We start from the raw sequence: 27,474 nt of genomic DNA on the forward strand, positions 1-27,474 counted from the left end.
ATTATTTAGTTGAATGTATTGAATAATTTGAATTTTTGTTTGTCTGATTTTGTAAATTTTTGAACCTTTTTGTAGTAAAATGTATTATGTATTCCATCTCTGGCTATATTTTCAGTGTAACTGTTTGTTATTATATATAATGTATGTTAGCTGTAGGATTACGAAATAAATAAATAAATTTTTATATTTAATTCAATTCGCGAATTTTTTTATTGCTTTTCTTCATCGTTATATATTTATTTACAGAAAGTCCTCATCTTTATTCTTCTCGTCCCGTTCTTCGTCCTCCTAGTATTGAATTAAATGAGTTTGTTTAAGGTGAGTAGTTTAAATATATATTCAAAACAAGTCCAGTCCAGAGCCTGGGTTTTTACGACGAAATTAATAAAAAAATTATGAATGACAAATCAGGGTGATTTAGTATTTTTTTTTATCCAGGAGTTGTACTTGTACGTGTTGGCGTACGTGTCAGGGAAATTATTAGCGCAGGGCCAGTTGAAGGACACGACACCGGCTGAGGTGCCGTTGCACACTAAGCTGCCGCCTGAATCACCCTGAAAATTTTCAATTACAAACATTGTACATTGCACGCGGAAAATTTTAATAATTAAGTTGTCGTTATTGTTCCATAATTCATAAAAAATATACATTGTCTGCTGCGAAGCTCAAAAACAGTTAGCTATTTCTGAAACCCTAGGCTGTCTACTTGTATACCGTTGAAACAGATTAGTGGCAAAATGATTCAGCTCTCAATGCCTGCCTATTTACAAAAATCGTGACGCGCTCTTTAAATATATACTCACTTCGCATGTTCCTTCTCCACGTTTGTTAAGGGTACACATCTGGTTGGAATTTATAGTGATTGGGGAGCGGTGATTAAAGTGCTTATAACACTGGACGCTGGTTAAAGTTCTTACATACAGATACTGTAATTTATCAGGCGATGGCCGCTTATACCCCTAAAAGTATACAAATGACCTATGAATTCAATTGATTTAAAAACATATGTTTACCAGTAATAATTATTTCTATTATATCCAATGTTAGAAATATATCTCCGTAAAATTGTTTACTCACTAGTCGACCCCAGCCGCTTAGTATACACGACAATCCATCCTTGATATCCTTTGTGGGTAATGGCAGAGGCTGAACCTTTTTATTGAATTCGATGGCCTTTTTCGTACTTATAACAGCAATATCGTTGTTGTATCTATATGGCTTGTTATGTTCTTTGTGAGAAATGACTTTGCTTATTTCATACGTTGTGCCACCTTTCGTTCTCGATAATGTACCAACTACAGCGGTAAACTTTGATAGTTTTAGACTCAAAAAAATTCAAACTTATTACGTATAGTTTTAAAAACTCAGACAAAAAACGGCTCATCATGTACTCTTGAATTAGCTCAGTTAACACAATATGTATATGTTATTACTCTTCGACACAATGGGCAGCTGTCAGTATCCATCTGTCGGAGATGACAGCACCACCGCAGAAAGTCCAGCCGTCTTTTTTTTTAAGAGCGACTTGATGTGGCACAAGGCCTTCGGGTGCGACTTTGCCACCCACCACTCGGGTCTCGGGCTCTTGCCCTCCAGAGAGCGAGGCGAGACTTTCAGCATCGCCTACAAAAAACGGTAAATAAACAATTCTTAGTGAGTAAATAAACAAGAAAAGGATATAATTAATGTTAATAATGAATCTTACCCTGTACGCTCCATGCGACTAACAGTAGAATAAAGGAAATCTTTGAGACGGCCATCGTCAATGATACTTCTGAGGTGAATACACATATTCTTATTTAAACATTTCCTTTTATATAGATCAGCTAACCTTTTTTTTAGTAATAGTACAATAATTACTTTCACCTGATAATGGAAAAAGAAAAACTCATCAAAATTAATTATTACCTACTAAGCAATTAGCATACAAAATACATACTTTAACTATTTTATTGTTATTTGACATTGAAACTATTACGTCAGCGTTTTCTAATTAAGAATTTGCATATTTCATAAAACGTGGATATGTCACGTGTGACTTTAATTAATAATAATAACAAAATAATAAAGCCTTTTATTTCGATACATACAGTAATTTTAATGTATAACACAAGCTCCACAGCTTCTTGCTAAGAAGCAAACGCCTCCCCCACTCTTCTCCATGCTCTTTCTTTGCGCGCGATGCGTTGCCATATATTTACCATCATCTATGTGAATATGTCATCGTCATCTACCACGCTAATGTTACAAGCGTAACAATGTTTTTTAGGGCAAATCACAAGTCTTTTAAGGTAAATTCTCAAAATTTGACCGAAAAGCGGTGTTTTCGATTTTATCATTATATTTTTGGCATGTAAGGGTCAATATGTATCATTTTATTGTCATAACAGAAAATATTCCTTCATAGTTGATACGGGTGCGTCAATATCTATAATTAAAAAATATATTACCCGATTCGTTAGGCATATGTTATAACAGCACTACTATAAACGGCATAGGAGAGCAGATCGACTCTTTGGGATGTAACCTTAGAACTTGTTACAGAAAGTAATGACACATTTTGACATAAATTTTACGTCTTTCAAAATTTATCATTCGAGGGGACTTTCGACTATGTATTTGCGCGTTGTTCCCACGAGAATGTAAGTGCGTGCTCCTATTTCACCATGCCTCCTGCTGATAGAGGGTTAGGGTTAGGGTTGAAGGACTCCTATTTCCGCAATTAGACTCCTGATTGGTCCGTTGTGCGTTAAAAGTCCTGGCTAATTTAGCCAGCCTAGCTCCTTCCAGAAGCACAAAAGTCTCCTGGGTACTTCACAGGCTTCCCGGAGCGACCTCACTGTTCCGAGGATTTTTGCACGTTGATTAGCCACAGCCTCGCATTCCAGGACTACGTGGGTGACTGTTTCATCTGCGCTGAAACAGCCTCTGCACAAGGGGCTGTCTGTTGCGCCTAGGACAAAAAGATGTTTATTTAGGAGACAATGACCCGTTATTGTCCCTATCATTGATTTAAGGTTGGTTCTATTTAAGCTTAGTAGTCGCTTTGTCAGTTGCGGGTTCACTGCTGGCAGAGCCATTTTGGATTGTTTGCAGACCGCCCTACGCGACCATCGTTGATGCTGGAGTTCAGCGGATCTCTTGCGAATCCATGTTCGCACCAGCGAGAAGGGCAAGGGGAGGAGCGGATACGGGCCATCAGGCATCATTCCGGAGCCTCTTCTCGCAAGCTCGTCAGCAGCATCATTGCTGAGAGATCCACCGTGTCCCTTTATCCACTGCAAGGTAACCCTATTGTTTCGGGTTTTTTTGTTTCCGAGCGCCATCAGCACGGATGCACTGTCGGATACGAATTTAATGCAAAAGTCATTAATCCCTAACCGCTGCACGGCTCTGGCTGCTTCGGTTAAAGCGACACATTCACATTGAAAGATCGTGCTCTCTGTGCCTAAGGGTAGGTGTATGTTGATGTTGAGATCAAGAGAGAATATGCCAGCGCCTGAGCCAGACCTTGTTTTAGATCCATCTGTATATATACGTAGCTCATTCATGGTCGACCGACCATGTTCTTCTTCTGTCAGTTGTATGTGATATTTCCTGTTAAATATTAATTGGTTAGTGATTCTATCACAGGGCGCAGCTATAAGAGGTTGATACTCTATCGCCCTGTTGAGAATAATTTTTTCCCCATATGTACTATATCACTTTGAAATTTTGGTGTAGATGCTATTTTCTAGTGACGTTTGACGCGAATGACTAATACATCTTCTGTTAGTCATGTAGGTATAGGTTTTCACTACCGACAAAAAATCCACAACACAATAGTGTCACAAGTCACTATAGTCACAATAATACACTTCCGAAATGAAATGAAATTGAACAAAGTTAGTCGCGTATAAATTTATAAATTATTGTTCTGTTCACAGTTTATTTTAACTCTATTTTTGACGGATTTTGCACTAAACTATGTATGTCCTCGTGTTACTGCAGGATAGTATGAAAGTTAAAACTAATATATTTTCTTTGAAAAAAGGATTATAAATTAAACAAGGTGTTTCCTTGCACAGAGGTGTAATCGGAATGAATTAGTAATACTACAAACTAAAGCACGCCCTTTTCTGTTTGTAGCAGTTAAGACATTTGTAGTAGTTGCTACTCAATAGTATTCAGGCGCTATGCACCAACATGCCCCCAGGCGTTGAAGGCTTGGCTTCAACCAATCCACTCGGCAATGGACAAATTTTCGAAAATGATCGTCTCACATTTCCAGTAGACGTTCTAATCTCTGCGACACGAACAACATCATCTGCACTAGGAAAGAGCGCCACGATGCGACCCAGCTTCCATTTCATAGGTGGCAGATTTTCCTCCTTTAACAAAACAATTGAGTCAATTTGCAAAGGGTTTACTTGGGTTTGCCATTTTGTCCGTTTTTGGAGTTCTAAGATATACTCCTTGCTCCATCGTGTCCAGAAATGTTGACGAAGCTGTTCAATTCTTCGAAATCTTGAAAGATGAGTATAATTGTGGTCTACATAACTTTCAGTTGGAATAGCTGTGAGTGGACGTCCGATCAAAAAATGTCCAGGGGTCAGTGGGGTCAGATCTTTAGGGTGCGTTGATAAGGGAGTGAGTGGTCGTGAGTTTAAAATAGCTTCTATTTGCGTTAAAACTGTATACAATTCTTCAAAAGTTAATTTAGAGTTCCCTAATACTCTTAATAAATGGTATTTCGTAGATTTAACTGCTGCCTCCCAAATCCCACCAAAATGTGGTGAATACGCAGGTATGAAATGAAAGTTTATGCCATCATTGATGAGATCAGTGGCAAGAGAGTCAGAGTTACGCATTAAGAAATTAGCTAAATCTTTACAAGCCCCAACAAATGTAGTACCATTATCTGAATATAAGTGCAATGGTTTACCCCAACGAGCAATGAATCGACGAAAAGTAGAAATAAAACTGTTACTTGTCAAATCACCCACTAATTCCAGATGTAATGCTTTAGTCGTAAAACATACAAATATAACTATATAAACTTTGACAACACGGGAGCCTCGACCTTGACGACTAACAGAAGCAATAGGACCTGCATAGTCCACGCCAACAGACTCAAAAGGATAATTACCGGGAGTTACTCGACGCTGGGTTTTGAGCGGTAGGAACATGACGCCATTCACAATCACCGGTTATTTCTAAAATGTCTCCGACGCGATTCCTTACAAACGTATTTAATTTACTTGGCAACATCTTAAGCCAACCTAATACAATGGAAGAGTCAGTCCAGAAAAATGTATTCGTAACTTTAATTCTTAACGAACTACAAACCTTTTTATATAGTTTTGCAGCCACTTGAGCTCCGCAAAGCTCGAGCCGTGGTATTGTAGTTGGTTTAATCGGTGCTACTCTACTCTTAGCTGTTAATAAACGTACTAATACATTACCGCTACGATCACTACTACGTATGTATAAACAGGCACCGTATGCCCTTTCAGAAGCGTCCGAAAACACATGAATTTCTAATTGTTCATACGAGTTAATCATTACATGACGTGATACCCGTAAATTATTTAACACATTTAAATTTTTAGTAGCATCCATCCAGAGTGCTTGGATGTGCGAAGGAAGAGGTTCATCCCATGATAGATTCTGCAACCATAAACTTTGTAATATAATCTTAAATTTAATGACAACAGGAGAGAGAAGACCTAAAGGATCAAATATTTGTGAGATCACTGAAAGCAAGGTACGTTTTGTGTTAGCCGCAGTAGACAACCCAATTGGGAAATAAAGATCATCACAAACAGGTAGCCAACCTAAACCTAAGGTCTTACTTGGCTCATTCCCCCCAACATTAAGATTATGCGAGGCTTCTGTTGCAGACTCTCAAATTAATTGAGGCTCATTAGACTTCCACTTTCGTAGGAATAAACCAGCTGAGCCTAGTGTGGTTATTACTTTTTCGCGAATATTCCTCACTACATTCAGATCATCCCCCCCACTCAACAAATCATCGACGAGAAAATCATGGAGAATGACTTCTGCTATCTGGTGGTCTTGACATTCGAGTCCCAATTGTTTCAGACATCTTGTAGCGAGAAATGGTGCACTCGCGGTACCATATGTTACAGTATTTAATTGGAAAGCTCTAAGGGATTGAAATAGGATGTCACGCCATAATATATGCTGCAGGTATCTATCATCAGGATGAACAAGTATTTTTCGGTACATTTTCTCTACGTCAGCGACGATAACATACTTATGTTGTCTAAACCTCAAAAGAATGGACACAAGATCGTCCTGAACCGTTGGACCTACCATCTGAATACTGTTAAGGCTTAAATTATTTGACGTAGAATTAATATCATCATCAATTAGATTTTTACTAACAAAATTGCACTGAATACGATTAGGTGGACAAGTTGAAAATAAAACCGTATCACAAATTGGACCAGAAACTATCCAACCTAACCTTGTTTCACAAAGAGTAGGTTTGTTATCACCTAACTCAATTCTTTGGTTTCCTACTATATTCCAAAAGACATCAGCGCCTAATATAAGGTCGATGGACGCGGGTTTATAAAAATGAGGATCCGCTAAACAAATATTCGTAGGAATATTTAAATTTAAGATATTAACTGTACTGTTTGGTACACTATCAGTTAACGATGGTAAAATAAAACAATTAATGTTACACGTAAATGAGTCATCCAATGACTTAAAACGCAGATTACACATTTTATCGATTTGGGTAATTGCATTATTAATACCCTGAACGGATTGACTTATTTTATTATACGACAGATTTAACTGTTGAAAGATCCTGTACGATAAAAGGCTAGATGTGCTACCAGAATCTAATACAACACGAACAACGTGTTCGCGATTGTTTGAATCGTATAACTTGACTAGCGCAGTGGATAATAAAACCAAATTTCCGCGGCGACAATTATTGTCTTGACCGGCAGAAGAAACGCTGGTTGATAATGTCAAGTTATTCGGATTACTGATGGCGGGAGTAGCATTAGAACCAATACCCTCACCACGCACTAACAGCTTCTGCTTATCTGCAACGTGAACTAAAACTCAATGTTTTTTCTTACATATTTTGCAACCTGATTTTATGCAATTATTTGAGAAATGAGATTTAGAGAAACAATTAAAACAAACCTTAAATGTTGGCAATAATTGAAGACGCTCTTCGTTATTTAAGGCTAAAAACTGAGAACACATATTCAGTTTATGCTCGCCATCACATTTAGGACAAATCTCTTTAATGTTAATATTATTAGTCTGTAACGTCATAATTTTGTGACTGGGTTTAATTTTTGAATTTGTGTTGTGTTCAACTGAATCTAATAAAGTAATGCGAACACGTAAGAAATCTAATAAGTGTAAAAGTTCAATACGTGTGTCGGCCTTTATATTCCTCCCATTCTCGGAATGATTTTGTGTCTAACTTTTGACTTATTAGGTAAACTAATAAAGTATCCCAATGTTTAGTGGATTCGCCCAATGTATCTAAGGCCCTTAGATTTTTATTTAATTGGTCAACGATACCCTTTAAATTACATGCTGTCTCCCGTGTGACAGTTTCAATTTTAAATAGTGCAGCAACATGATGTTGAATTAATAAGTTTTTATTATCGAATCTGTCACACAGTAATGTCCAAGCTACGCTATAATTCTTTCCTGAGAGCTCAACGGAAGATACTACCAAATCAGCGCTGCCCTCTAGAGACGACTTCAAATAATGGAATTTGTTAATATCGTCTAGGTCGTTGTTGGTGTGAATTAGGCTCATAAACGTATCCCTAAAACCGATCCACTCGTTAAATAAACCGTTAAATTTCGGTATTTGGATCGTGGGCAATTTGACAGGATTCAGTTTAACACTATGTATGACACTACCTTCGCCATCAGATGGAAGAGGAATGTGAGATTTTTTATAATTTGAAAGAATTTTCTGAGCATTACTTAATGCCTTATAATATCTATTTTCAAATTCCTCACGCTCCCCAAACACCTGACTCTCATCATCCTGTAAACATTCCAATCGTGTTTGCACCTCATCGAACTTATTATACAATGCATCAAACCTCTTAATGCGCAACTCCAACTCCTCATAATCCCTTTCATCGGGAGGTGATGGCGATTCAAATGAAGATAAAAACCCGTTGAAAATGGTAACTTGACCCTTATAGCTGCTGCGCTTTTTAATAAGTTCAGCTACTTCGGTTTTTTCAGACATGTTTGCAGAGCCAGCAGTTAAATCCTGGAACTATCGTCAATATTCTAAGGTATATAATTAAAAAAAAAACTTACACACACAATCAACCAATATAAAACAGAATTAAATTATCTACTTCAAAAACACTAAAAGAAATATATATTTTGAACATAAGTAGTAGGTAGCAGTATTCAAAACGTGGTATGTAAAATAGTACGTAACACCTACAATTTTATTAAAAATAATAATATCCAACTACGTATATAATAATTAACACAAATCACTTTTATACATAACAATAATTAAATCAGGTTTTTAAATCATTTAAATAACATAAGAAAAAACTATACCGACTCACGACACACTCCTGTACAAATCCTTTTTTCCTTCTCGATAACCTCCACTGACCTTGATTGAAGTAATTAATTAATTATTTATTTCAATTATTATCCGTGCTCAAAGGACCAATGTTACTGCAGGATAGTATGAAAGTTAAAACTAATATATTTTCTTTGAAAAAAGGATTATAAATTAAACAAGGTGTTTCCTTGCAACGAAACAAGGTGTAATCGGAATGAATTAGTAATACTACAAACTAAAGCACGCCCTTGTTCTGTTTGTAGCAGTTAAGACATTTGTAGTAGTTGCTACTCAATAGTATTCAGGCGCTATGCACCAACACCTCGGTACTTTGTGTTAATATATGACTTTTAAACACATATTTGAACTTTATTTTCCACAAATAATATTTTTAAATGAAATAGAAATACGGAACTTGTGTTGACACGCGCTACCTGCACTACCCACTGCAGTACCCACTTATTTACTTAATTTTTAAATAAATAAATAAGATCGATAAATAAGAATTTATAAAAAAACTTGTACGCTCCATGCGACTAACAGTACAATAAAGGATATCTTTGAGACGCCCATCATCATTGACAGTTTGTTAGTGAATATACGTCATGTTCATATAAAGCACTTTCTCTTTATATAGACCACGTATTTTTTTTTTAGACATAGAACAATAACTCCAATACAATGTTTAATTAAATTTTATCTGATAATAGAAAACGAAAACCTTATCTAAACTAATAGTTACTAAGCAATTAACATAAAAAATACTTAAAGATATTCTATCCACTTTATTGTTATTTGACATTGAAACTATCAATTCGGCGTTTTCTAATTAAGAATTTGCATATTTCATAACACGTAGATATGCCACGCATTTTATAATCAAAAATAATATCTATTGTAGTTACAGAAGATGGCGAAGAAAATGTAGGCACGAAATAGCCAATTGATTGTACATTCGCTTTTTTTCGAATACCCAAGAAATTACTTGGTATTGACGAAATGTTGAATTTTTGGTGCTATAAAAATAAACCTAGTATCTGATAAATAATTGAAATAGGTAAACCTTTTTATATGTAGCAATAAAATTATAATTTTTATCTCAGAAGCAATTTGATGCATTTTTGATCATGCCTTGTCTTGCAGACATAAAATGGGAAAAGGAAAATTATCATGAATGTCGTTGCTTGTTTCATATTTTTTGTAATATATTAGTATTTTTATAAATATACTAAAATTGTATACTTATGTAATAATTTCAGAGCACCAAAAGTTCAAAATTTCTTGCTTGTGTTGCTTATGTAAACGTTGTGAATAAAAACTAAGCTACTGGATTGAGAAAAACACAAAAGAGCAGACATTTTAAAATTATTGAATTTCTACTACCCTTCGATTAATAATAAATCATTTGTTCCATTTGGGTATTTGTATAATATTATTGTTTGTTTCAAAGTATCAAATTTTATTTCGAAAACACCTACACAGCAATAGTATACAATTTGTTTTGGCTCGATACTGATTTTAACTTTTTTAAATAGTCGATTTTACGGAGCTACTTGATCACCACTAAAATATTCTGTCGCTGAAATTTCACTCTCTCTCTCTCTCTCTTTGTTTGAATTTCTAGTAGTTTTGTTATGTCCCGACCCTCTTTTGATGGTATAACTTGCTTATAAAATCAGACGGACGAAGCATTTTTTTATGTTCAAATTCAATTGATCTGCGGTATAGATATAGATATATATAGATAGGATGCTCTCCATGTTCTTTCACTGATTTATCGTATACTGTGTACTTAACATATTTTTTTAGTAATACACAAACAGAATCCGATGTGTAACCTGAGTTATGTAGCCCTTACCTACCTGCTTTCTTAAAAAAGACAGATAGCTGTTTCGCTATCATAATATATTTGTATAGAGATGCCAGCCAAGAATTTGGCTAGACCCCTTGCTTCTATTGAGCAAGCATTAGATTATAAGACTTTGGGAGAAATTCCAAATAATATTTGTTTATATTAGATGATAAGACAACAGAGCAACACCCTTGCAATAATAAAGTAAGTATTTAACTAACTTTATTACTTTATTAATTAAACTATCCTTGAATAATCAAAAATTGTGGAGTTTGGTTAAAATTCTGTAACCACAGGGTTAGTAGTGTGTTTGCAGAGAAAATGCAATTCATGGTGGCTCGTTAATGTTATTTAAAAAAAAACATGTGTGCAATTCATACGTGGTAGAAGTGAAAGTGAAGTAATTTTATGAGACTTAACATAATTATAATAATAATAATTTTATTTTTTAAGTTTAACACCAATTTTTAGTTATGATAAAACTGCATTAATAATTTGAAAATTAGACTCTTTTCACTATCTAAATGTAGTATTGGACTTTTTTTAAAATCATTATTTTATTTAAATTTTATTTTTTAAAGTTTATCACACTAGTGTTATGTTGAAAAAGTATTAGAGGAGATAAGTGTAAATTAGTTAAGTGTAATAAAGGGCTAATTGTATGTGGAGACTTCAATGTCGTTTTACTTTGTCATTCTGATTCAAGTATACGCATACTCAGTCTTTTTCGTTCATACAACTTAATAAATCAATTTCATTCACCCACAAGAATAACAGTATGCAGTACTGGTTGTACTGCAGTACTTGTATAGATAATATATATGTGGGCGCCCCTTTCAATGTTAGTTTTTTTATTAGATTTAAATCTGATCACACTGGTCAATTATTTGAATTACAATAAAGGCAACAAAAAACATGTAAAAGTAGAAAATTATGATAATCCGATGAACAATTGTTTAAATAAATCTGACCAGATCAGATTTAGGGAAGCATTCGTGTATAGGATGCCATTTCTGCGTGACAACTTATCCAATAATTAGGGGACAGTACATCATTTATTGATGAATTCAAGAAAAAGTATTTACTTAAAAGACTCTTTATTGGTCTCTGAGATGACAAGTTTTTGTTACTCGGCAAATGAGGAGTTACACAGTAAAAGGTAAAAATTATATGAAACGTATGAAGAAAAGCTATATAACACTAGTTTAAGATAAATTTAGGAAATATGTTAGGTTACATAACACGACATTTCCTAACAAACACTAAAAAATAAATGTGCGTGGGCCAACGTCATTTGACTCACTACGGAATGTTAAAAGTAGAATATTCTCAACATATCGTGCTGCATGTCAAGAACTCAATTCTAGAAAAGGAAACCCATAGGGATACCTCAATCGTTGAAGCAATTATCTCTGCATCTCCAAGTCAGATACCCACATACATTTGATATTATCATTTCGACATGCTTTCCATGCTTTATGGGTTCGATACCCCATCTAATCTAACCTGTGACACAAATACATAGATTTGTCAGAAGATATTTTCTACCATCATACATACATACATCATCATACATACCCATCTTACATACAATATATCACCTGTCACACCCCTTTTCAACCCACATATCGTTTACATTTACCCAAATCCATACACGCCCTATACTTATATATAATTTCCATGATAACCAGTCGACTTATTAAACTGACCCCACTAATTAAGTTGAAACGACATGGCACCGCGCCCTAAAAACTTTATTTAAAATTTGATAGTTTACAATTACAAACCAGTATTTTTCTAATTCTGACTGTGCCGAATGTGCTATTGAGCACGTTCATAGTTTAATTCATAACCCAAATCATTTTACAAAATCGTCTTAAATCAGAATATTCCTGGTATATCAGCAAACTTTGCAGGTTTGCAAACTTTGATACTTGATAGTTAGGTCACGCACAACTTGGGATGTCATTATACTGACAGAATGTCGGATAAGGGACAACATTAACTTACCGACACTACACGGCTATAACTGTTTCCATACTACATCAAACTTACTACAAAACGATTGCGTGGTAATGTACGTTAAGGACTATATCCCTACCCATATATAGGAACCAGTGTTCATGGATGCTAATTGCGTGGTAGCTAAAATTGACTCAAATATAATAATCATTGGCATATACCGTCATATAGCAATAAATCGAATTTCATATCATCACTAAATATCTTACTGACAAGATACACGAGATATAAAATAATTATATATATATATATGTTATAATTAATAGAGAAATAGTAAAATATGATGTCAGAGACTATTTAAACCTAGCAGCCTATCACGGTTTGCTCAGCCACACTTTTGCAACGCGAGTAGATAAGGTCCAAGCACACACATTTGTTGCCCAAACATCACTGACTGATCATAAAACCGTTTTACTATTTCTTAAGTCTAAATTAAACTATGGTTGTATCGCGAATACTGAATAGGCCGTTAACTTAAATAGACCACGAGGGCCTCGCATTTAGCCTTTATAATATGGATCTAAGTCCTCTCTTGAATTCGTGTGATGTAAATTTTGCTGCGAGCTTTTTGACGGCATCTATTAAGGTAGCCATTCACGAGCGATCCATCGATTCATTTAGCACGCTGTCGATCCAAAATTCGTCCATGAATGTGAAAACATTGTCATTACCGAGTTAATTGGTGCGGTGCGCATAGGCAGGCGGCGCGCTTGTGAATGCGGAAAACCAACAGTCTGGTCGGTCTGAGCCGTCCGCGTCGTGCCATACGGCTTGCTCATTCGTGAATGGTGTTACTCGCGAGCCAAAGACGCCATTTTGATTTTAGTTTGCGTTTAGCCCTTGGACGAGAAGTACATGTCGCATTGATAATATTAATCGTTTTCGCAATGAGTTCAAACCGAGACTTTGTAATTCAATTTATTTATAAGTTTAGAAAAAAAAAGTCAACTCCTTCATTAAATTTATGTGAGTGAGATCTTTTCAGCAACCAATCCTTACACCACTTATTTTTTTTTAAACTAGATAAATCGCGCCTACGCCTACACTCAAAATGATCAAATAGAACGGCTCGCTGGCGTGTTCGTGAATGGCATGAATTTGGCTCGGCGCGACGTCGAGTATCGAGCCCGTGGCGCGAAAGCCACATGGGCCGCTCGTAAACGGCAACCTTTACTGAAGCCATTAAGTCGAACTCGAGGCAGATTAGTCCCTCGAAAAGAAAAATGATTATTAAGCCCTGGATTACCCCCGGTCTTTTGAAGTGCATGCGCAACAGGGATAACTTGCACAAAAAGGCAAAAACAATCCCGATAGTGAGATAATAATTACCACATATACGTTTAATTAAAAGCCAATTCTACAAATTATTTATGCTAATAACTTCGTGACAGTTAATTATAATCTTCACAGGAAATTATAAAAGTAATTAGTAACTCATTTTTTTTTGGTGCTTTTCGGAGATATTTGTAATCTATTTCGAAAAATAGGTAATATTTACTATATAAAGAGGAAAAGTTTTATATTTTGTATTGACTACGAAATTATCCGTGACGATGGGCGTCTCGGAGGTGTCCTTTATTCTACTGCTAGTAGCATGGAGCGTACAAGGTAAGTTTTCTTTTTAAATTGTTCTTATTTACAACTCTTTTTGTTTATATACAAATTAAATACGGAACCGTTTATTGTAGGCGATGGTGAAGGTCTCGCCTCTAAGACAGGAGGGCAAGAGCCCGAGACCCGAGTGGTGGGAGGCAAAGACGCACCCGAAGGGCTTGTGCCACACCAAGTCGCTCTGAAAACTATAAAAGGGACATTTTGCGGCGGTGCTATCATTTCCGACAGATGGATACTGACAGCTGCCCATTGTGTCAACAAGTAATAACATATCTTATAGTTATTTCTAATGTCTTACGTTATGCCTTTATGTAACAACCTAACATTTTTTTAACATTATTTTTTTCAGTCTTAAACCAAAGTACTTTATAGCAGTAGTAGGTGCATTATCGAATATCGTAGGTGGTACATCGTATGAAATAAGCAAAATCATTTATCACAAAGACTATAACAAGACGGTTCAATTCAGTAACGATATTGCTGTCATAAGTACCAAAAAGGCCATCAAATTCAATAAAAACGTTAAGCCATTACCATTACCTCAAAAGGATGTCACGGCTGGATTGTCGTGTATCCTAAGCGGCTGGGGCAAACTGGTACGTAAAAAAAAGGGTGCGTGTACTTATGTACGCGCATAAGAAGTTATACTTCTTTGGCATACATACGGATAGTTAACCTCAATTGTATTGAAGCACTTAGGAAGGTTGATGAGCACAGTTTTTTCACAAATATTTTCTAATATTAATTAGTATTGATTTAAATATCCAATTTAAATCACTTCTGATTATATATTCAGACGCACATATAAAATTCGCACTTGTATAATGAAAACAAAATGAAAACACGTGTTTTAAATGTAGAAACTCAAAGGATGTGGATAAATATTATAAACATACACAGTGAACAGAGGCGGCGTGCGTGCCAACATGCGCCACTAACTTGATTCTGTTAATTTTGTGTCACGGTGCGCGCGCATCGTAAAATTTCACTCTCATAAATTTTTCATAACGCGCCTAAAGAAGTATAACTTCAAAAAATGAACAGAGTCACATTTTGAATATTGACCGCTGATATTACATAATGAATTTATTCCGATCGACTTATTATTTTAAACCAGAATTGAATTTAAAAAAAATATTTGTAGGATTATAAAAAGCCACAACCTGACAAATTACAGTATCTGTATGTAAAAACTTTAGCCCGCAAGCAGTGTAATGTCTATTTTAAAAAAATACGCTCAAATATCACTATAAGTTCCAGTCAGGTATGTACTCTTACCAAACGTGGAGAAGGAGGATGCCAAGTAAGTAAATATTTCAAGTGTATCACGATTTGAGTAGTTCATTTAAAGAGCCGCGTATATTGTATAAAATTTGTAATTTTGAAAATTTTCAGGGTGATTCTGGCGGCAGCTTAGTGTGTAACGGCATGTCGGCCGGCATTGTGTCCTTCAATTGGCCCTGCGCTAGAAATTTCCCTGACGTGTACACTAACACTTACAAGTACAAGTCGTGGATAGACCAAAATACAAAATCACCTTAAGCATATGATTTATAACATTCTATAAATTACGTTGCTGAAAATATTCTACGTTTTTTATTTAGTCAAATACCAAAATTTTAAATTATTTAACCGCAATGAGTTTAAAACTATAACGGTTATCTAATTAAAATAATCATTTAATTATAATTTTACCTCACTTACGCGCACCTCACACACTACTTTATCACTTGTCTTCACTATTCGTATTCTATCTCTTCGATGATAATCTTTTAGAATTACTCAAAATTGAATTTCGAGACGGTTCCGATCATCCCTCTCTTTCGCGTATCATTCCGTCCTTGACGCAGACCTAAAAAGTTTTTTTTCATGTAATAGGAGGCAAACGGGCAGGAGGCTCATCTGATGGTAAGTGATACCACCGCCCATGGACACTCACACTGCCAGAAGGCTCGCAAATGCGTTGCCAGCCTTTCAAGAATTGGTACGCTCTTTTCTTGAAGGACGCGGCAAAAACTGCCTTAGAAAACGCTCAGTTGTGGAACGACGGACGTTGAGGTGATACTGATGGTATTTTGTACTTTGCCTAGACGTCCGATTATGAAACTCAGCTGCAGGTATTAGACCGAACAAATCCTCTGAACACTCTCCATGGTAAATGCGGTAGAAGATGCCGAGAGACCCCACATCTCTACGCAACGCCAAGGATCAAGCCGCACGGAAAGTGACTGGTCGTCGACGATTCCATGTGGGGCCGAATTTGCGCTTTATAGACTTGGAAGCGGCCTTGCTGAGCACACCAAGCTTTTTGGAGGCTAATATAGCCTTTCCTTCCAGATGACAGCGAAACTGAACGTTATTCGATATGTCAACGCCCAGTATTCCGATGCTAGCTGAGGCTTTAAGGAGAGTGTCTTCATAGAGGGGAGTAGCGACAAAGGGAGTATTTTAACGAAAACTGCGCATACTTGGGGTTAAATTGGACTAGATTTAGTCTACCCCAGGCCAAGATTCCACTTAGAAGAGTTACGACTTCAGATACAAGTTTGATCCGGTACTCATCGACAACAGCCCGAGAAATACCTGCTCGGCCAGTGTAAAAAGTATCCCCAGTGCTGTCAACCGCGTAGCGATGAATGTTGCTAAGCTGCAACATATCATTGATACGCAGAATAAACAGGGTCCGGGATAGAACACAGCCTTATGGGATACCAGCATTCACGGGTTAAAGGTCGGAGCATGCTCCGTCGATGACAATCTTGATGCTCCGATCAGTGAGAAAGCTGGAAATCCAGTTGCATAATTTCTCGGGGAGCCCATAAGCTGGAAGCTTCGAGAGCTGTGCTCTGTGCCACACCCGATCGAAGGCTTTCGCTATGTCCAAACTAACCGCTAGCGCCTCTCCCTTGGACTCAATTGCCTCTGCCCATCTATGTGTAAGGTATACAAGAAGGTCACCAGCCGAACGACCACGACGAAAGCCGTACTGATAATCGCTAATCAGCTGGTGGCCCTCTAGATACCTCAAGAGCTGGCAATTAACAATGGTTTCTATTATTTTGAAGAACAAGGAGGTTATAGCTATTGGGCGATAGTTGGACGGATCAGAGCGATCGCCTTTTTTAGGGATCGGATGTATCGAAGCGATCTTCCAGCTTTTCGGAACAGTACCGTGCGTGTACAGTAGGGTGTCAAAGTTTATATTTATTAACGCATGGGTCTTAGTTTTGTTCGTTTGTATCGAAAACACTCGGGAATAAATTTTTACCTTATTTGGAGAACAGTAACCCGTGCCGAGTTACATCGAATCATGTTCATAGAAGTTACGCGTAACGCGAAAAAGCGGCGCGTACTCGCCGTATTTTTAATTCAGTTCTAAGTTAGTCTCATGATTAATTTATTTATTTATTTAAGCTTTATTAATCCATACAACAATTGGTTAGTTTACATTCCTTAGAAATTAGTATTAGTTAAGTTAGTATGAGTTTTAAACAAAATTTAAGTTAGATTAATTTTTTAGTGGTCTAGTTTTTGTATGGCCCCTTTTAGGGTAAAAGCCTCCTCCATATTTTTCCATTCTCTTTGTCTTGAGCGACATTCATCCAGTTTTCCCCGGCTAGTTCTACAATGTCATCTGTCCATCATTTCCTTTGTCGTCCTATACATCTCTTTCCAGTAGGTCCAGTCCATTTCGTTATTTCTAGTGTCCATCTTTTATCCCGCGCTCTAGCAATATGACCTGCCCATTTCCATTTTAGCCTTAGAGCTTGTTCAAGTGCATCTGTAAGTTTGGTTTTTTTACGGATGTCAACATTTTTTATTTTGTTTATTCTCCTTAACTTTAGGATGCTTCTTTCCATTGCATGCTGGCAAGACAGGATTTTTCTAGTTGTTTTCTTGCTGAAAACCCACGTTTGACTTGCGTATGTAAGACAAGGTAAAATATTTGAATCCATCATTATCTTCTTGTGTTGTAGACTGTAGTTTCCTTTCAGAATTTCCTTGTGGGTCCAGTATTTCTTCCAAGTCACGTTTATTCTTCTATCTACTTCGTTTTCACTGCAGCCCTGCGATTCTGTAACTCACTTCACGAACTCACACAGCGGTTTTCGCATCGGCGGTCTCTCTCAAATCAGTCGTGAAGCAGTCATTTTATGATTTGGCATTCTGATAAACAATAAAGTACAAGCTCCCACCTTTTCAGAATGCCAAATCATAAAATGACTGCTTCACGACTGATTTGAGAGCGACCGCCGCGGCCGATGCGAAAACCGCTGTGTGAGTTCGTGAAGTGAGTTACAGAATCGCAGGGCTGTTCTTATCAAAAGATACTTGTTTTCCTAAATATACATAGTTGTTAACATATTCTATAGCTTTAATGTCGACTCTGATTGGCTGGCACACGCTATTGGATAAGATTCTTGTTTTTGTGGTATTCATGTAAAGCCCGACTTTTTGACTTTCCCTGTCTAAATGTTTGAAGCATTTTTTCAAATTTTGTAGCGGTGTCACTGAAGACGGCTATGTCATCTGCGAATCTAAGGTGAGTAAGATGTTTGTTTCGTATGCAGAGGCCGTTATTATTCCATTCTATACCTTTGAATACATCTTCGAGGACTGCTATAAATAATTTTGGGGAAAGTGGGTCGCCCTGTCTTACACCTCTTTCAATTCGAATTTCTCGGCCTTTGCTTTCTAGCTTTATTCTACCAACACTATTGCTGTATATGTTCTGTAATATATTTATATATTTTTCATTTACTTTATTATTTTTAAGCGCTTTACATATGGATGTATGTGTTATACTGTCGAACGCTTTCGAATAGTCTACAAATGCTATGTAGAGAGGTTTGTTAAATTCAGTATATTTTTCGATGATTTGTTCGATAGTGTGGATGTGGTCGATAGTAGAATATCCTGGGCGGAAGCCTGCTTGCTCTACTGGTTGGTTATTGTAAATTTTTGTTGATATTCTGCTTAGTATTATTGATGAAAACAATTTACGGATACCAAGCTGATTGGCCTGTAGTTCGCAATGTCTAATGGGTTGCCTTTTTTGTACAGAAATACTATATTTGATTGGCGCCATTGTTTTGGAACTTCTTCTTGTTCAATTACCATATTAAAAAGTATTGTCAGATATGTAACTAGGATAGGTGCTCCAAACTTCAGGGCCTCGTTGGTTATGTTATCTGGCCCCGGGCTTTTTCCTGACTTTAGGGTTTTTATGTGATGCAATATTTCGACTTTACTTATAGGCATGATCGTTGTATCCATATCTATATGTTCCTGATGAGTCGTTCTCAGATATACGTTGTCTTCTTCTATTTTTGTGATCTCTGGTTGTTTTTTATAAAGTTCTTGGTAAAAATTGGTTGCAAGCTCTAGGATGTCTTCCCTATTTATGGCTTTCTTCTGACTGTTTCTTAGGCTCTGAATCCATGTTTTGTGTGTATTTAATTCTTTGTATGCTCGCTTTGCGCTTCTGGACGTTGCTAGGTTTTCCTCGATTATTGTTTTTCTGTACGTGGCGTAGTCTTCTCTGATAGCTTTGTTGGTTTGTTTCCAGATGTTTTTTATTTGAGCTTTTGTAACTACAGTTTTATTTTTTATAGAAGTTAGTTCTCGGCGCTTTGAAATTAGTTCTAATGTTTCTTTTTTAAGTATTTTTTGTTTGCTTTTGTTGTTTGTTTTATTTCCTAATTTTAGACTAGTTGAAATTATTTCTTCTATGTTATCGTTAAGTTTTTGTATGTAACTGAGCTTACTGTTTTTTTAAATGATCTTCGACTCATCTTTGGAGATGTTAGGGTCAGGCAACATCTCAGCATTCTGTGGTCTGATGGGAAGTTAATATTTCTAAATATTTCCATATTGGTTATAGATTTTGGATTATTGCTCAGTATGAAATCAATTTCGTTTTTTGTTCTTTGGTCAGGAGATATCCATGTCCATTTGTGTGATTGTTTTTTCTTGAAGAATGTGTTTATCACTGATAGCTTATACTCATTGGCATATTGTATAAGACGTTCACCCCTTTGATTTCTTGTACCATAACCATATTTGCCCATTATTTCTCTTTCGTAAGGACCCGGCATCCCTATTTTGGCATTGAAGTCTCAGATTACGACTACGTTTTTGTCAGCTGACTCATGGGCTCTCCTAAGATCTTCGTAAAACTTATGGATTTCTTCTTCGGCTGCACTTTCTGTGGGAGCATACACTTGAATAAGTGTTATTGACAAGTTTTTAAATTTTAATTTTATGAAAGCCACTCTTTCTGAAATCCCCGTAAAGTTTACAATATTATTTTTGAAATACTTTTTTATCAAAAATCCTACTCCATGAAGTCCTAACGTTTCCCCAATGTAGCAGAAGATATAATCTTCATATTCTTCAATACTACAACCCATCCTTTTTATTTCGGCTAACCCTATAACGTCCCAATCGATTTTTCTTAGTGAAGTAGCTTAGTGTTTACTTTTATTGTTGTCCTCTTCTTCATTTTTCTGATGTAATGGAGGGTGGTGGTCGCTTTCCCCACGGGGACCAGCCGGATTGGGGAGTATTTTGTTAGGGTGGTAATTTTTATTTGTGTATTTTCTTGGTTTTTCGGTATGCTGTGTTTTATTATCTTTTTTAGTTGGTATGTTCTCCAAGTCCTGACGTTGAATTTGCTCTGAAGCGAAATATATTATATGTTTTGTTTACTTTCTTGGGAGCCGTTATGTCATTCTTGTGTTGCTATTTATTTTCAGATGGTGATTTGGATTGTGAGCGTTTCCTTTTAGAGTATGTCGATCCTTTCTCCTTTACTATCAGCTTATCATACCTTATAAAGTCGATTTTTCCATTTTTCTCTTCCTGTTCTTTCTTTTGCTTTAGACACTTTCTTTTTAAGATGACATCTTTAGGATAGTCTTCCGTTGCATATATGTTTGGAGGGAAGTTTTTATTATTTTTTAAGAGTTCGTATTTACGCCATGTTAAAGAAAGAGTAACCAGGATTGGTCTTATTTTGTTTCCAATTTTCTTGCCAAGTCTTCTTAGATTACTAATCTCCCAATGATCCCACTGGCGCACCCCTTTCTTCTCTTCTTTCGTTATTTTTTTATTTTCGCTATTTCGTTTAATACATCTTTTGCGTTTTTCCAGAGTTCAGCTGTGTTATTTTCCGTTTCTGCAATGCCATGTAGAGTATTACATTGTTCTTTCTTGATTCTCTTTCTAAGTTTTGCACGCGCGTTTGAAAGATTTTTACTTCTTCTTTTAGTTTCTGGTTCTCGGCTATAAGAGGACTAAGTTTCTCGTCTATAGTGTTTAAAAGGCTTTTCGTGAATTTTTCAGCCAGTTCTTCATTTTGTTCTTTGAAAGATTTTTTCATTTCCTCCATTTTTTCTAAGAGAATTTTTAATTGGGATTCAATTTTGAGTATTCGTTTCAAAGGACTTAATTTACTTGAATGCTTGATATGATATTTTATATTCCTGGTGAAACTGCCCTCTTGTGACGAGTGAATGTACTAACCATTAATGTTTGACTTATTTTCTTATGGTACGCTTTCTTCCAGTTTAATGTAAAGATTATTATTTTATATGATTTTATTTAATATAGGAAATATAAAGAATTCCGAAATTGCACAGCAATAAATGCTCCTTCAATAGTGTGACAGTACAAATGTCACTGCAATTAATGCTCTTTATAGTAATTTGCACGTATTTACCTCGACTTTATGCGATAATTTCTTTAAGCAACTCGGTCGTAGATATACAAAACAACCACGTCGGAAATCTGCCAATCTGCATTCCAAATTCAATATATTTTATAGTTCACATTTTCTAGTCACCAACACACTTTTGAAAAGGCGATTTTTTGTATTTATTCCGCTATCCACAAAGCAACTATCTTTTCCAGAGATAGATAGTCCACTGATATTGTCTAATTATTACTTGTTATAGTATATTTTTACGATTCACTATTTTAAATTGATTATTTTTTGAGGACTCGATATAAACGTTGCGACTACCCTCAGCTAATCTCATCTCATGATTAATACGTATTATTAATTAATTAATAATCTTAAAGGAGCAATAAAGAAAGTATTTTATTTTATTTATTAAGTTGATGACGTGATCTATTAAATAACTGGAGCAAAGCTACCGTCTAACCTAGACGTAAGAAGTTCTAAAGATGAACGCCTGCCAATCCTTTGGTCATTTGGAGAAAAGGAACAACTCTTGGCTGTGCTCAATCTGGTCAAGAACCAGCTTTTTAGCTGGTTTAACACAGTTTTCTGTGTTAAACGTTCTTTATGACTGGAACCTCGAAGACAAGTACAAATAATGTGCTGTGATGAAAAGGAGCTTTTGGAACAAAATCTAGGGAAAAAGGCTTAAGGAATATAAAACTAAATCTAAGGAATATAAAGCTAAAAGGCTTAGGAATATGAAACTAAAACTAAGGAATATAAAGCTAAAAGGCTTAGGAATATAAAACTAAAACTAAGGAATATAAAGCTAAAAGGCTTAGGAATATAAAACTAAAACTAAAGAATATAAAGCTAAAAGGCTTAGGAATATAAAACTAAAACTAAGGAATATAAAGCTAAAAGGCTTAAGGAATATAAAACTAAAACTAAGGAATATAAAGCTAAAAGGCTTAGGGAATATAAAACTATTAACAACGAGATCTTCAAAGCCGGCCTGAGAAAGTTTAGTCGATATCTTTGGTACTTGTCAGAAGAAATTACTATTTTATTACTCTTTAATAAAGAAACCAAGAGAAGTATCGTAGAGAACTTACAAAGAGAGAGTTTGTATGATTGTGGGAAGAGATACATTCCATCCAAAGAAGATACCTATGTTTGATTATTTATATGGTAACAGGGATATGTTAGAGTTTGCTATTAATCATTAATTTATAAAAAAATATATAGAAAAGGAGCTTACGGTAAGCCTACTTTACAAAAATAAATATTAATTTATCATTTATCATACGTGTTAAACTTTTCTATTTTAACCATTAAGTGATTTTGTGCCTGTCAAGAGATGAAATTTATTTTATCGTTTATCCAGACTGTAAAAAAGACAACCTTAACACGTTGAACGCCATGGGGGTCACCGGTGACCTCAAGTTAAATACATATTCAAACCGTTTTTTCTCGTCGTCTGCCATACCCACTGTTGATTTTAAAGTACTATGTGACCGGCACGGTGCCGTAGAACAATACTTCGCATTGGGACAAATGTACCTAGATAGTACATTGAAAAAATCGAAAGATTTTAAAAAAGAAGCAAAAATAAAACTTCGTTCAAAAATGTTGGATATTTAACTCAATTCAGTCTTTATTTTTTAAACAAAAATTAGCAGAAAGTATGGTGTGTTGTGTTGTGTACCAATATTACTGAAAAATAAAATTTATCTTTAGTAAAACTAGGAAATTGCAAAGTGTAAAAAAGTTCGGAAAATGCACAAGTGCACGCCTTACAACAACCCAACCCTTAGAAATATTAATATTTAGCCTTAATTTTGTCAAATAATACAGTAAAAGTTGATGAGAAAAGATGTCAGAAAGAAAAACAATAACAAAACATGCATACAGGGTTCACAATTATGTCAACCTAAGCCCAAACCGTTTTGTGGTCATTTTACGATGATTACGATTTTTTTAAACCGCCCATTTTACGGTTCTCTGCAATGCCGAAGAATAGGCACCTATTTGGTCACTCATATCTACAGACCCTTCGGATTTATTATGATCCAATATGATCTTCGGCTTCCGAATCTGTTTGCCTTATTACTCTACCACAGCAAATTTGTCGAAAGCAAAAGCACGTCCCTCTTATCCTTCCATTTTAACACCGTTACTCCATCTTCATTCTCCACAGCCATTATTTTACCTTTCTACAGTTCTGAATTCTAGAACAGCCTAACCCTCTTGTTTTTTCGCAAAGTGCCAATTAAATGGGTTTGTTTCTCCAATAACCTACTCGTAGTTCTAAGCTTGTATACCAGTTGTCAGTTGCAAGTAAGTATAACCTAACGTCTTTTTATTTTCGGTATTAGCATCTGTTCGCTATCTGATTCTGAGTGGCAATCATTGTTTCTCAAAGGGTTTGTTGTAAAATAATATGCTAACGCGTTGATTTGTTGCAATTCATTCTGTGTCTAATTCCTCCATAGCTAAGTCAATACCTAAGGATCTCGTACATTATTAACGCAACCTAAGTTAAGTTCGTTATGTAGCGGAAACAAATTTAGTAGGAAACTAATAGAAAGAGCAAAGCAGAGGCAATCGTCGCAAGCGCGAGCGCACTAACACTGTCGAAGTGAATAGCGGGTGGCCGGCGGGGTGGGCGGCACGGCAGCTCCATCAAGCCGGAACCCGCTTTAGAAAAAACTGGATTTTTCTAAATTTACTTTTATCTACAAACGATGCTAGTAAATGTAGTAAACTTAATTTTTTTGTAGTATCATTAATTGCGCCGAAAAAATAATTAATACCGCGCAAAGCAGGAAATATTACAAATAATTCAATAAAAAACTTTGAAACGGGTGCTAAATAATTGTTTGTAGTTTATTGTAGTGACAAAAAAAATATTTTTTTACCCCACTTTATTAAAAACTACGGAATAAATGCTAAAATAACGGAACTATGCAAAAAAAAGACACCGACTCAAAAACTATAAACGATGCTCATAAATGTAGTATACTTTATTTTTTTGTAGTATCATTAATTGCGCCGAAAAACTAATGAATACCGCGCAAAGCAGGAAATATTACAAATAATTCGATAAAAAACTTCGAAACAGGTGCTAAATTGATTGTAGTTTATTGTAGTGACCAAAAAAAATTTTTTTTACTCCACTTTATTTAAGGACTACGGGATAAATTCTAAAATAACAGAGTTATGAAAAAAAAAAAAAAAATTAACTCAGAAACTATAAAGGATGTGGATGCTTGTAGCAGTATTCGTATGCTGTAACTGCACAGAGATGAATTGTTAGATAAAGTGATACATTTTCAAGCTCATCAACTGTAGAAGTTGATGCTTCAGATTATATATATATATACACTGATAAAAAATTTAACTTGACTTAAGATCACGAATCTTGAACCAAGAACACCATTTTGAAGAAAATAAAACTCTTACAACTATAACTATATATAATATATAACTATAAAACTCTTATAAGAAGCGTTTAACAGACTTCACAAGCATACAAATACTGCTACAAGCATCCACATCCTTTATAGTTTCTGAGTTAATTTTTTTTTTTTTTTTCATAACTCTGTTATTTTAGAATTTATCCCGTAGTCCTTAAATAAAGTGGAGTAAAAAAAATTTTTTTTGGTCACTACAATAAACTACAATCAATTTAGCACCTGTTTCGAAGTTTTTTATCGAATTATTTGTAATATTTCCTGCTTTGCGCGGTATTAATTATTTTTTCGGCGCAATTAATGATACTACAAAAAAATAAAGTATACTACATTTATGAGCATCGTTTGTAGATAAAAGTAAATTTAGAAAAATCAAGTTTTTTCTTAAGCGGGTTCCGGCTTGATGGAGCTCGGCACGGCGCAGGGTAACGGAAAATGTATTTTCTGTATTTGTGCGCCATGGGGTGCACCGGTGACCTCAGTTATATATTTGGCTGTAACTATGTAACCCATGGGCAGAATTTAATAAAACTAATTTTCTATACATATATTATCATAATAAACAAATTACAGCAAAAAAGTTTTTTTCTATTGGCGTTTAACGTGTTAAAAGAAAATATCCTTGCTAATGTGTAATTTTATGTACACTTAATTAATAAATACCTATTTTCTTACGTAAGTTTTTATTATTATTTAAAAAAGATATAAATATTTCATTTTATGTAGTTCAATGGCGAAAAGTGTTAAAGGCAGCGATTTTCAAAATCTTCACAGCCTTGTCGGCACGGGTTAATATGGACATAGGAAGATAAAATTTTGTTTTTAAGTAGGTCAAGGTAGTTTAAAAAGAATTAAGGGGTATGCATTTCGAAACACTGATGAGATTAAAGCAAGGAGTTGAGAGAAAGCGGCCGGAATTAATCAACAGAAGGGGTGTGGTTTTTCATCCAGATAACGCTAGACCTCACACATCTTTAGCCACTCAGCAAAAATTAAGAGAGCTTGGCTGGGAGGTGTTAATGCATCCGACGTATAGACCTGACCTTGCACCTTCAGATTTCCACCTGTATCGGTATTTTTAGAATTCTTTAGGCAGTGTCAGGTTAACATCACGAGAGGACTGCCAAAACCAATTGTCGCGGTATTTTGATCAGAAGCCCCAAAATTTCTATAGCAATGGGATCATATCCCTACCTACAAGATGGCAAAAAGTTATCGAACAAAATGGTACCTACATACTTCAGTTTAATGTAAATAAACTATATTAAAAAATGTTGTAAATTTTCTTGAAAAATGCGAAGAAACTTTTTCCCCAATCTATTATATATATTTTATGTGTAGTAGAGTGTACGGTGTGGCTTCTCACTCAGTTCGACGTTGTTGTTTACTACGGTACACATAACCTGCGTTTTATTTAATTTTGATGTGAAACATCTATTGGCTCACTTGTAAACCGAATTGTTGGCGTGGCGACGCTTGCCGTGGCGACGGGTTGCCACGCTATACTAAGGTATATCTACATAATATTAGTGTGTACGGTGTGTGTATTTCGAAGTCACTGATTAAACGAATTAAGTAGTCACGATTTGAAATAAATTCGTAAATTTTTGTATTTAATGAAAATAAATGTTTATTCAATAAATAGTCATCGTTATCTGGAAAAAAATCGTAATATTTTATTTCATCATTATGACATATTTAGTTCCTATCACAATCTGTTCTTTTCTGCATATTACTTTTACAAAATAATGTCGATGTTTCACATCTGCCAGGCGTCCCGTGACGGCTCACATTTTTTTCATGTGTCTTTACTAAGACATCATGGAACATTACGATCTAGCCTAACTTAAGACTAATAAGTAATTTAAGTCTTACCTAATTTACTAAAAAGGATTTTTAACTTCAAAGGGATTGACTATTCCCCTGAGCACTTTGTATTGGAATCGTTGGATTACTTGGTTGGGCTATTACTGGAACAGCCCCATAGCTTGCAACCATAAGTTCATACAGGTATCAAGACTCGTTTGTAGATCAATAATTTGTTGTGCACTGATAACGTAGAATGCCTTCCGAGTGACCAGTACAATTTAGTGTAACGGAGATCCAACTCTTCGCGCTTCTTATTAATATGGAACTTCCATCGGAGTTTGGTATCCAGCGCCATACACCTACTTAGCTGAATTTTGGAACGGCACTTTGACGTTATCAATATATACTGGCAGGTAATTTTATG

General features: G+C 35.5%; 1 long non-coding RNA gene across 1 annotated transcript in view; it reads right to left on the minus strand.

The window, feature by feature from the left end:
• Positions 1 to 225: 225 nt before the first annotated feature.
• Positions 226 to 27,474, minus strand: part of LOC125056453 — a 29,978-nt gene continuing 2,729 nt past the window's right edge. Inside the window, exons 2-4 of the long non-coding RNA XR_007118062.1 lie at positions 1,078 to 1,623; positions 804 to 959; positions 226 to 554 (exon numbers count right to left, since the gene is read on the minus strand). This is a non-coding gene — a long non-coding RNA (uncharacterized LOC125056453). The remainder of the gene's footprint in view (positions 555 to 803; positions 960 to 1,077; positions 1,624 to 27,474) is intronic.

Source organism: Pieris napi, chromosome 15, assembly GCF_905475465.1.
Source record: "Pieris napi chromosome 15, ilPieNapi1.2, whole genome shotgun sequence".
In the NCBI taxonomy this organism is placed as follows: domain Eukaryota; kingdom Metazoa; phylum Arthropoda; class Insecta; order Lepidoptera; family Pieridae; genus Pieris; species Pieris napi.